Here is a 9149-nt window from a genome sequence, read left to right on the forward strand (position 1 = left end):
CTCATAGTTTCTATGCCTTCTCCTAGTCAGAGTCACAGGGAGTCTGAACAAATCACATCAGCAGCTGGTGCAAAACAAACCTTCCTTAGAAGGGACTGTCCATCAAAAAGTGGGCATGCATACAAAACATCAAGTCTGTTCAGAGGGACATACGATCCTTGTCTTACGGTAAGGCATACCTTTGAAGATCTCAAAATATTTATTCTACCTGTGATAGTTGTGGAATTTTCAAATCATTTTTTGCATATTTTATTACTTTCATTGTTATGACATTGGCGTCACTGTGACCCCATTTTAAATTGTTCTGTACTGACTTGAAATGAGACAATAAAATTGTTAACGAAAGGGTTCAGGAGATGAGACGTCGTTAAGAGTTGAGCCAAACTCGTTAATCAAAAATGTAACCAATCTGTCAACAAGTACGAAACGCTAGTCAAAAATTGAAATTCGTAGAAATAAAAGTTCACATTTCAGGAAAGATTTAATGAAAAACAGAATCATTCACCGACACCATTTTTATCCTAGTATCGGATGCCAACATTTTAAATGGTCGCTCTGGTGACATCACGTGCCGTGTGGTCCCAAAAGCAATTCAGTTCCAGTGTTTGTTTTTCCGCATGAGACATCCTGAAAGTTGAAATACTTTTGTGTTTTCTTATTTTATCATGGGCACTGCCATTTTCTGACGTTCGCTTTGGTAGCTACCGTAGAATTCTTATCCAGAGTGTACCGGGTGTGCGTGATGCATGATGTCATCAGAGCGACTGAATAAAGGCCAGAGCGTGTACTTCATATCAGAGATTAGGATAATTCTGCATGCTAACAAATCTTTGTTTTTTTTTTTCTAGAATAAAAGACATCTCTCTATTATAATAAAAAAAAATTTGGAAGAAAGACCAGACGTGACTTTCTCAGAGAGACACTTTCACGTCCCGCAAGATGAGACTTTGTGCCAAGAGATTTAACCATGCCCGGTGCCAGAAATAAAAGACAAAGAGTAGATTACAAAGTAGAATGTTGTAAAGAATTAAAAAACGTTGGTGTGATACACATGCAGAGCAGGTTAGAGATAATGGAAGTACAAAAATTCGAAAGTCTCAAAAAAATGATAGTAAAGATCGCATTAGCACAAACAAACAGAAATTATTACTCGGTGAAATAACAGAACAGCGAAAAGAGATCGAATATTAAACTTTAAGTCGGAGACTTGTAGATCGTCTAATTCGTGTTGCCATCAGGGAAAAGTAGTGTTTCTTCCAAATGAAGAGGCGTATCCGGGAGAATTAAAAGATTTGTTGTTTGGTGAAAATGAAATTCCGCGAGAGAAAATTTCAAGCCCCGTGAGACAAGACTTTGTGCAAAGAGATTTGGAAAAGTACTGCCCACATCTAAAACATTTACAAACATGCACACGGTTTAGTCATTTCTCATTTGTGTGAATGCTATTGTCAGACACAGTTCGTGTAGAGAGAAAGAAACGATATTCACTCACGGGCAATTATACATTGCGTTGTCACAATGTAATTCCAAACACGGAATCAAAATTGAATGCAATATTGACAGAAAAGGTAAAAGTGAAAAGAGATCGAATATATGGAGATAGGTGATATGACAGAAGTATGTAGATGTTGTTTGGTTTTAAACTTTAAGTCAGAGACTTTTAGATCGTCTTAATTTGTGTTGTCATCAGGGAAAAGTAATGTTTCTTCCCAATGAAGAGGCGTATCCGCAAGAAATAAAAGTTTTGTTTTTTGGTGAAAGTGAAATCCACATACACGAGCAGCAGAGACATAAAGTTGCTGGCATGTAGCACAGGCTGGGGGGTTGGCCAGCGAAGTGAGCAGTGGGCAAAGCCCCCTAGTAAGCTTCTTATATTTAGACTTGAGTTCTTGTGTGCTGTTTTAGGCTTACACAAAAGAAAGGTCAGACTTCCGGTTAATGTACTTGGCAGGTATTTCGATTATGTTTCATGTTCCAGTCTTCATACTTAAAGTTTTCGCTACCTCTTTTGAGTCACTATAGCCCGTTTATCACAAGATGTGCTCACTCACACTGACCTAATATTAGGAAATCAACCATACAGCCACTCACTTACAGACAGATCTCACTCACTCAACCACAACTGTCCTGTACGGCACTTCATAGTGCAAAGGGTGCTGACTGCGCAAAGTGTTTTATCATCCATTCACAAACACTATATGCCACCTTTGTTAATGTCCAGATTATAATGGTTCTCAGAAACAGTTTTTCATTGGCCTGAGGTAAAGGGGGCTCCTCAACCTTGGCTGAGCAGATACTGCTTCTGAAGACTGTGAGCGGAGAACTTCCTGGTGACGTCAGCTGAGCTCTTTCTCTCACTCAGGCCCTACCGTCCTGCACAGCACTTCTGCCTCCACTCTCCACAGTGCAAATGCTGCAGACTACGCCAAGTGCTTTATTGTCCAGTCACACACACCATGAGCCATCTGAGGCAACGTGTAGATTATAACGGCTCTTGGGAACAGTTTCTCATTGGCCTGAGGTTAAGGAGGCTCCTCAACCTTGGCTGAGCTGATTTTGCTTCTGAAGACTGTGAGCAGAGTGCTTCCGGGTGAGGTCAGCTGACTTCGATCTCTAACTCAGCCCCTACCATCTTGCACAGCACTTCTGCCTTCTCCCTCCACACTCCACAGTGCAAACTCTGCTGACTACGTCAAGTGCTTTATTGTCCACTTACACATACCATGAACCATCCGAAGCAACGTGTAGATCATAACAGCTCTATGGTGTGGGTGAGACCAGCAGGGGGCGCTTACCTTCTGGTCTGAATGTGGATCCCAGTACCACCAGTGCAGTGACAGGGACACTGTCCTGTAAAAATGGCACCGTCCTTCGGATGAGACATAAAACTGAAGTCCTGACTCTCTGTGTTCATTAAAGATCCCTGGGCATACTTCGTAAACTGTAGGGTGTATCCTGATGTCTAGGCTAAATTGCCCGCTACAGCCTAGGCATTCAATCCCACTAATCATCCCCTGTCTCTTATTGGCTGACTTTCACTCATCATGTTACCACCTAACAGCTCATGTGTGGTGAGTGTATTGGCACAAAAACGGTTGCCGTCGTATCATCCAGGTGGATGCTGCACATTAGTGGTGGTTGAAGTGACTCCCCACTCACTATTTAAAGTGCTTTGAGTAGTGAGAAAAGCACTATATAAATTATTATTATTATTTTTATTATAATTATTATTATTTCACAGTTTGCTAAAGAATTTCTACTTCATGATACAAGTTTGCCCCGTGGAATGACGTAAACCCAAGGAAGGACACATTTCTGCAGTACTGACAAGCCTCATCTTTTACCTGTGGAAATTCTAAATTGCTGGCATCTAAGCAGAAAGCAGCAAAAAAAATATTTGTTAAAAAAAAGTTTAAAGAATCTTTCGCCCTGGACTATCATTTGCAAAATGTAGTAAGATGCATAACTTTAGAATGCAGGAGAAAAGACCCTGAATTACATGTGCAGGGTGGGGAACATTAAGCTGCAAGAAGCCAAAGATTTAGTAGTTGGCATAAATATGGCATTTTTCCTAGTAGGCTGCCTGGCTGAAAATGGAAGTGCATTGCACAACGTATGACTTGCACAAAACTGGCACATGCTGATGTCTGAATTTCACCGAACATAATCTGTCTGACTCTAAATTTTCACCCAACCAAATTCCACGAGCCAGCCTTCTGTTACAAGACGCCTCTCCTTCTCTCATGTGTCTACCTAACCCATAGCAGACCACGCAGACTAACACTCGAGCTGCTGGGCCCCTTAGCCGCAGAAGGGTTTTCTCTTTTATTTGTGTCGTGCTTTGTACTTCAGGCCCACACAACCCGCCCACCCTGTCTGCGGACTGCACTTTCACCTGCCGTCTCATCCCGTCCCGCATGCGTGAGGTGCCAGCAGCTCCCTGGAGCAGACATGCTCAAATCAGTGAAAGTGTAGAAGAGATTTGAAAACTGCAGCCTTCAAGCTCGTGGCTGGAACAAAGCCTTGGAATGGAGTCACATACCAATCCTAGATTCAGACTGCACCGGTAATTTAGTGTCGAAAAAAAATTTAGCAGAAGCACGCAAAGCAAAAAATGGCTGGTCTGTCTGAGCTGAACTTCTAAGAGATTATGGGGCTTAGTGTGATGCAACAGTTTTAATAAGTGAATATGTTATGGCATTTTCTAACCTGCTTAATCAAGACCAGGGTCTCGGTGGGGCTGGTTTAGAACCTAACCTAGCTAGCATATGGCACAAGGCAGGAACAAACCCTGGACAAGGCGCCAGTCCATTATTGGGCGAACACACACACACGCTCACACACCAAACACACACTAAGGGCCAGTTTAGCATCGCCGATTCACCTAAACTGCATGTCTTTGGACAGCAGGAGGAAACCCAGTCTCCTTACTGCGAGGCAGCAGTGCTGCCACTGTGCCACCGTGCCATCCTTAAGTGAATGTGTGCTCACATTAAAGGACAGATATAAAGAGACAAATCCTGGAACTGTCCCTAAAACCTTAGATATATACTATGTGGGGTACAGCCCGGACACAGACAGGTAGACATGATGGTTTCACCACACACACGTTTATTCACAATATTTACACAAATAAGTGCGCACAACCCAGTGCCGAAGCACCAATCACCCCTCAAATCCAGGCCTCACAGTCCAATGCCTTTCACTTCTCTGGTCCGCTCCACTCCTCTCCTCCGAGCTCTGTCCTCTTCCACCCGACTCCAGCCATCGAATGGAGAGAGGCGGCCCCTTCTATGCAAGCCCCGATGGGCTCCAGGTGCTTCCCGACACTCCTCCGCGGACACTCCCCTGTGTGGCGGAAGTGCCGGCTGTGCACCTGGAAGCACTCTGGGTGTCCCCAGTCTTCTTCCCCCCAGCACTTCCGGGTGTGGTGGAAGTGCTGAGGTCCAGGGCTCCGAAGGCAGTGGGGTGCCCCCTGGCGGTGACCACTGGCCCCTACAGGGTTGAGCTTCCAAGCTCCCTACCCGTGGTCTCCAAAGCAATCAGGGCGATCGCCCCCACATGGTCTGGGGAAGGCGCAAGCCCTCCTCTGGTCCTCCTGGGCATCCCGGCCGGGTCGCCTCCCCAGCCGTCTCTGACAACTATATATCTAAAAATATTATTGTAAAATAAATAAAATTCTAGTGACTGTTTTTCAATCGGGTGCAGGATAATGTGCCACTTTAATAGATAACAAGAACAGTGCCAAATGTGGCCTGACAAAGGTATTAAAATTCACAACCCTCTCCATATGTAGGGTTGTAGGATTTTCAGCAATCAGCAAAGTCTGACTATAAAGAGGTCTGTCCTAATTCTCATAATTGTTTAAATAATTGTTTGATCTACAAACTGGCTCTTACTCAAAAATACTTGGAGTGATTTAGTTAACTGTGTGACCAGAAGGGGGTGCCACTGAGCCCCAGATCCCAACCACAATCTCACAAACACAGTCCCGGGTTCAAACACAAGCATTTATTTTATTAACTACTTTTGACAGGTCCGTCTCTCTCTCTGTATAATACAACACAATGCCAAAATGTGTCTTCTCTCTTTTCTCTACTCCACTCCACTTCTCCCTGGTGAATGTTGTTCAGCTCCTCTCCTGATTCTGACATCCGCCTACTAAAGCAAAGCTGCTTCCTTTATCCAGGAACCGGGAGTACTTCTGGTGCCATGACACTGACCTTTGGAAGCATTTCCGCGGTTTGGCGGTAGTCCCAAGAAGTAGGAACCATAACAGGGCTGCCCCGTGGGACTGCAGTTCCCAACATGCCCTCTGGGTATCCGTAGAGGCACCATAATACAGGAATGCTGCCATCTTGCATTTCAGGGGCATAAATAACCCAAGTACCCAAACCCTGCCTCTCCACTGTACTGACATCCCTGCCGATTAAGGATCCTTTATCAAGTCCTTCCAGAATGCCAGCATATCCGTTCCTGTCCATCTCCTTTCTGCCCCAGGGACCATCCTGCCTATTTGGTGGGCCGGCCTACCGTCCAGGTAAGGAATCTTGAACAAGCCCACACCTGCCATCCCTTACAACTGTTAAGCCGATGTCACATTATATGACGTCTAGTCGTAGGGTATGTCAGATTTGCCCATTGAGTTGTTGTCCATGTCAGTTTAAATATATGAAACTCGCTGGGCATGTCTAATTTATGGACTGAGTGCTGATCTTCCAGCACAGTCGTGTTCACCCCTTTTTGTGACGGCCAATGACGTGCTGCCTGATGGAGCCGGTGCCGTACAAAGGGTTAGCAGGTATGGTGAGTTCAGCTACAATTTCAATTTTGTTTTTCTTTTTTCCATTCTGCCATGGTATGTAGAACAGTAGACATCAGACAGACGAGCTTCTCTACTGTTTGTGAGGTCCAAAACCCCCCACGTTTTTTATTATATCTATTGTATTTCTGGGTCAGCATTCATTGGTTGTCAGCTCTCAAGCATACACAGAACCTGCCACTACGACAAAAGACAAAATCAAACCCATTTTATTTTGTTGGGATGAGTCACTGGGCACATCGCATTACGTGACGGCTTTCACAGGAGCGCGCCACTGACCACCTCCGACTCACTAAGATAATGGACTACGACTGAAACTCACAGGAAAAGTCACATAATGTGACCTAAGCTTTAGTTGATTGGTCGCTTAGTTAAATCATGTGTTTATTTGTTCATTGTTTGCTGAATTGGTTGATGATTAATTGATTGCTTGATTGTGTTCTAGTCTGGGTGCCCATTTTGTTTATAATTTTGATTTTTTTTATTGATTTCCCTTTTCATGATGTCATAACTGGTCATTTAATGTGGATAACTCAGCGTGAGTTCTTGAAAATTATTTTTCGTTATGCAGTTCTGGGGTGGTTACGGTCATTTGTTTTCACATGGCTGTTTGCCGATCTTTAATATTTATTCATGTTCCTTTGTGACGCCATTTTGTTTGGGTACGGGAGTCGTTATTTTGTGCAGTTTTGTTTGATGGGTGCCACTTTGCAGAGATCTGTTTTCACTTTGACATTGTAAGAATGAGAAGAACACAAACAAAGTGTTGGGGCACCGGAGTGATCGCTGCATAATTGCCAGTTCGAAAATAAATCAAAATAAAATGTTGTCGTTTAAGACTTGAGTCGATCTTCAACTGGTTCCAAGATGGCGACAGAGCCGGGTTGCACTCAGTAGAACAGGAAGAGGCGGGGTTGGATAGTCGGGAACGGGAAGTGATGTTATTAGGGACAGAACCGTCAGTCACTGCTTCTGCAATGATGAAGAGAAAAGGCATTAGGCAACAGCGCCAACCCCTGGCTGGGAGTGTAATTACATTTATATGAGCCTTTAAATTGTCTCCCAAGCACACATGTATGGCAACATTAAAGATTCCATTTTTATTGATCAATTTCAAAAAGACCAAATTAATTCCACCATGGTTCAAAATTTTATAACAATAAAATGTGAAAACTTCTAAGGGGGTATGAAATCCTTCTTATAGGTGCCCTAAACTGAAACAATAAAAATGAGAAATCTGCGGCACGTTTACTGATTTTCACATTGACCTGGTGTGAGTGAATGTGGGCATGTACGTGTGTGCCCTGTGCTGGAGTGGCACCCCATCCAGATTTGGTTCCTGAAAGGTGCCCAATGCTGCTGTGATTGTCACATCTCCACAACCCTGATCTGCTTAAGCAGGTTAGCCAATGGGTGTGTATCCAGGGTGGCACAGTGGTAATGATGTTTCCTTGCAACAGAGAGACTGGAGTTCAAGTCCCAGGTGATGTCTGTATGGAGTCTGCATGTTCTCCACACAAGTTCCTCCAGGTTAGATGGATTAGTAATGCTAAATTGAGCTGTGTTCCATTTCCAAGTATGAAGTTTCAACTGTAACACCCTCACAAGTTGAAGTTCCTGCTTAGAAGGTTGTTAGAGCTTTACCAACCCTGACCTCAAAATCCAAGATGGCTGCACCACACACCAACAGTAAGTGAAAGCTCTAGTCTTATACTGTTTATTAGCACTTCTGTCTATTTGTGTGTCTCATTAAATCAGTCGTACACACAGTACTGTCCAACTTCTATCTGTGGACATGTTGCTACGGTGTTTGGATGTGCCAGAATACCGCGTAATGTGTTGCTTAATAGTTGTCTGTATTCCAAAAGAGCAGGCACAACAGACGTCTTCCTTGAGGCGTCCATATTTTTTTTCTGAATGTTTTACCAGAACGTGGTGCGCATAGGAGGCAGGCCAAGGGCTCAATTGGGAGTAAGGGGTTGACAAACAGAACTAATGCCTCTTTTCCCTTTTCCGCAGATTACCAGAAGAAATTCCACGCCCTCCTGCAGACCTCATTTCCACCTGAATTCCCACCCCTTCCTGTCCTCCACCTATAAAACCCTAAGCCTTCATCCTTCTAATCAGTCCATATTTTGGACTCAGTCTTGAATGGCTATTCTCTTTTTTGCATTTACCACATTATATGGTTTGGATTCCCCAACTCTTTATATTTATACCTCTGTTTTGTCCACAGTGGTGAACTCACTACCAGTTCCGACTTCCAAGGTAAATGGAACGCAGCATTTAGCTCCTGATGCGAGAGAGTGTGTGTGTGTGTGTTCACCCTGTGATGGACTGGCACCCAGTCCAGGGATTATTCCTGCCTTGCCCTCAGATCTTCCTGGGAGAGGCTCCATCTTCCCTTGGGCCCTACCCCAGATAAGCAGGTTTAGAAAACAGATGGATGGGTGTGTGTTCACAGTTCCTAACTAGTCTCTCTACTGACATCTTCAGATTTACCCTCAGACTTCTAGATGTTCTTCAGTCTGTCAGTGTGAAAATTCTTCTTGCAAGCTCTCCAGCAGTCCCCAGTCACAAGTGTTTCTTGTACATCTAAGACGTATCACCTGACTAGTTGTCACCAGACCCCTTTCCTTTAAAGCCCAGACAGTCTGTGTTCCCCTTGTAGGACCCCCGGCTTAAGAGTCTCAGCAGCCTCTCACAATGCTTGAAGGCCCTATTAATCCTATTTTCAGCTCCCTAATCCAAATTAAAGGGTCCGCCACTTCCTAATGACACCAGCACACCCATCTGGACTGCTGGAAATGTCCACTTCTTGTTTAAA

The sequence above is a fragment of the Polypterus senegalus genome, chromosome 15 (assembly GCF_016835505.1).
Source record: "Polypterus senegalus isolate Bchr_013 chromosome 15, ASM1683550v1, whole genome shotgun sequence".
NCBI classification, from domain to species: Eukaryota; Metazoa; Chordata; class Cladistia; order Polypteriformes; family Polypteridae; genus Polypterus; species Polypterus senegalus.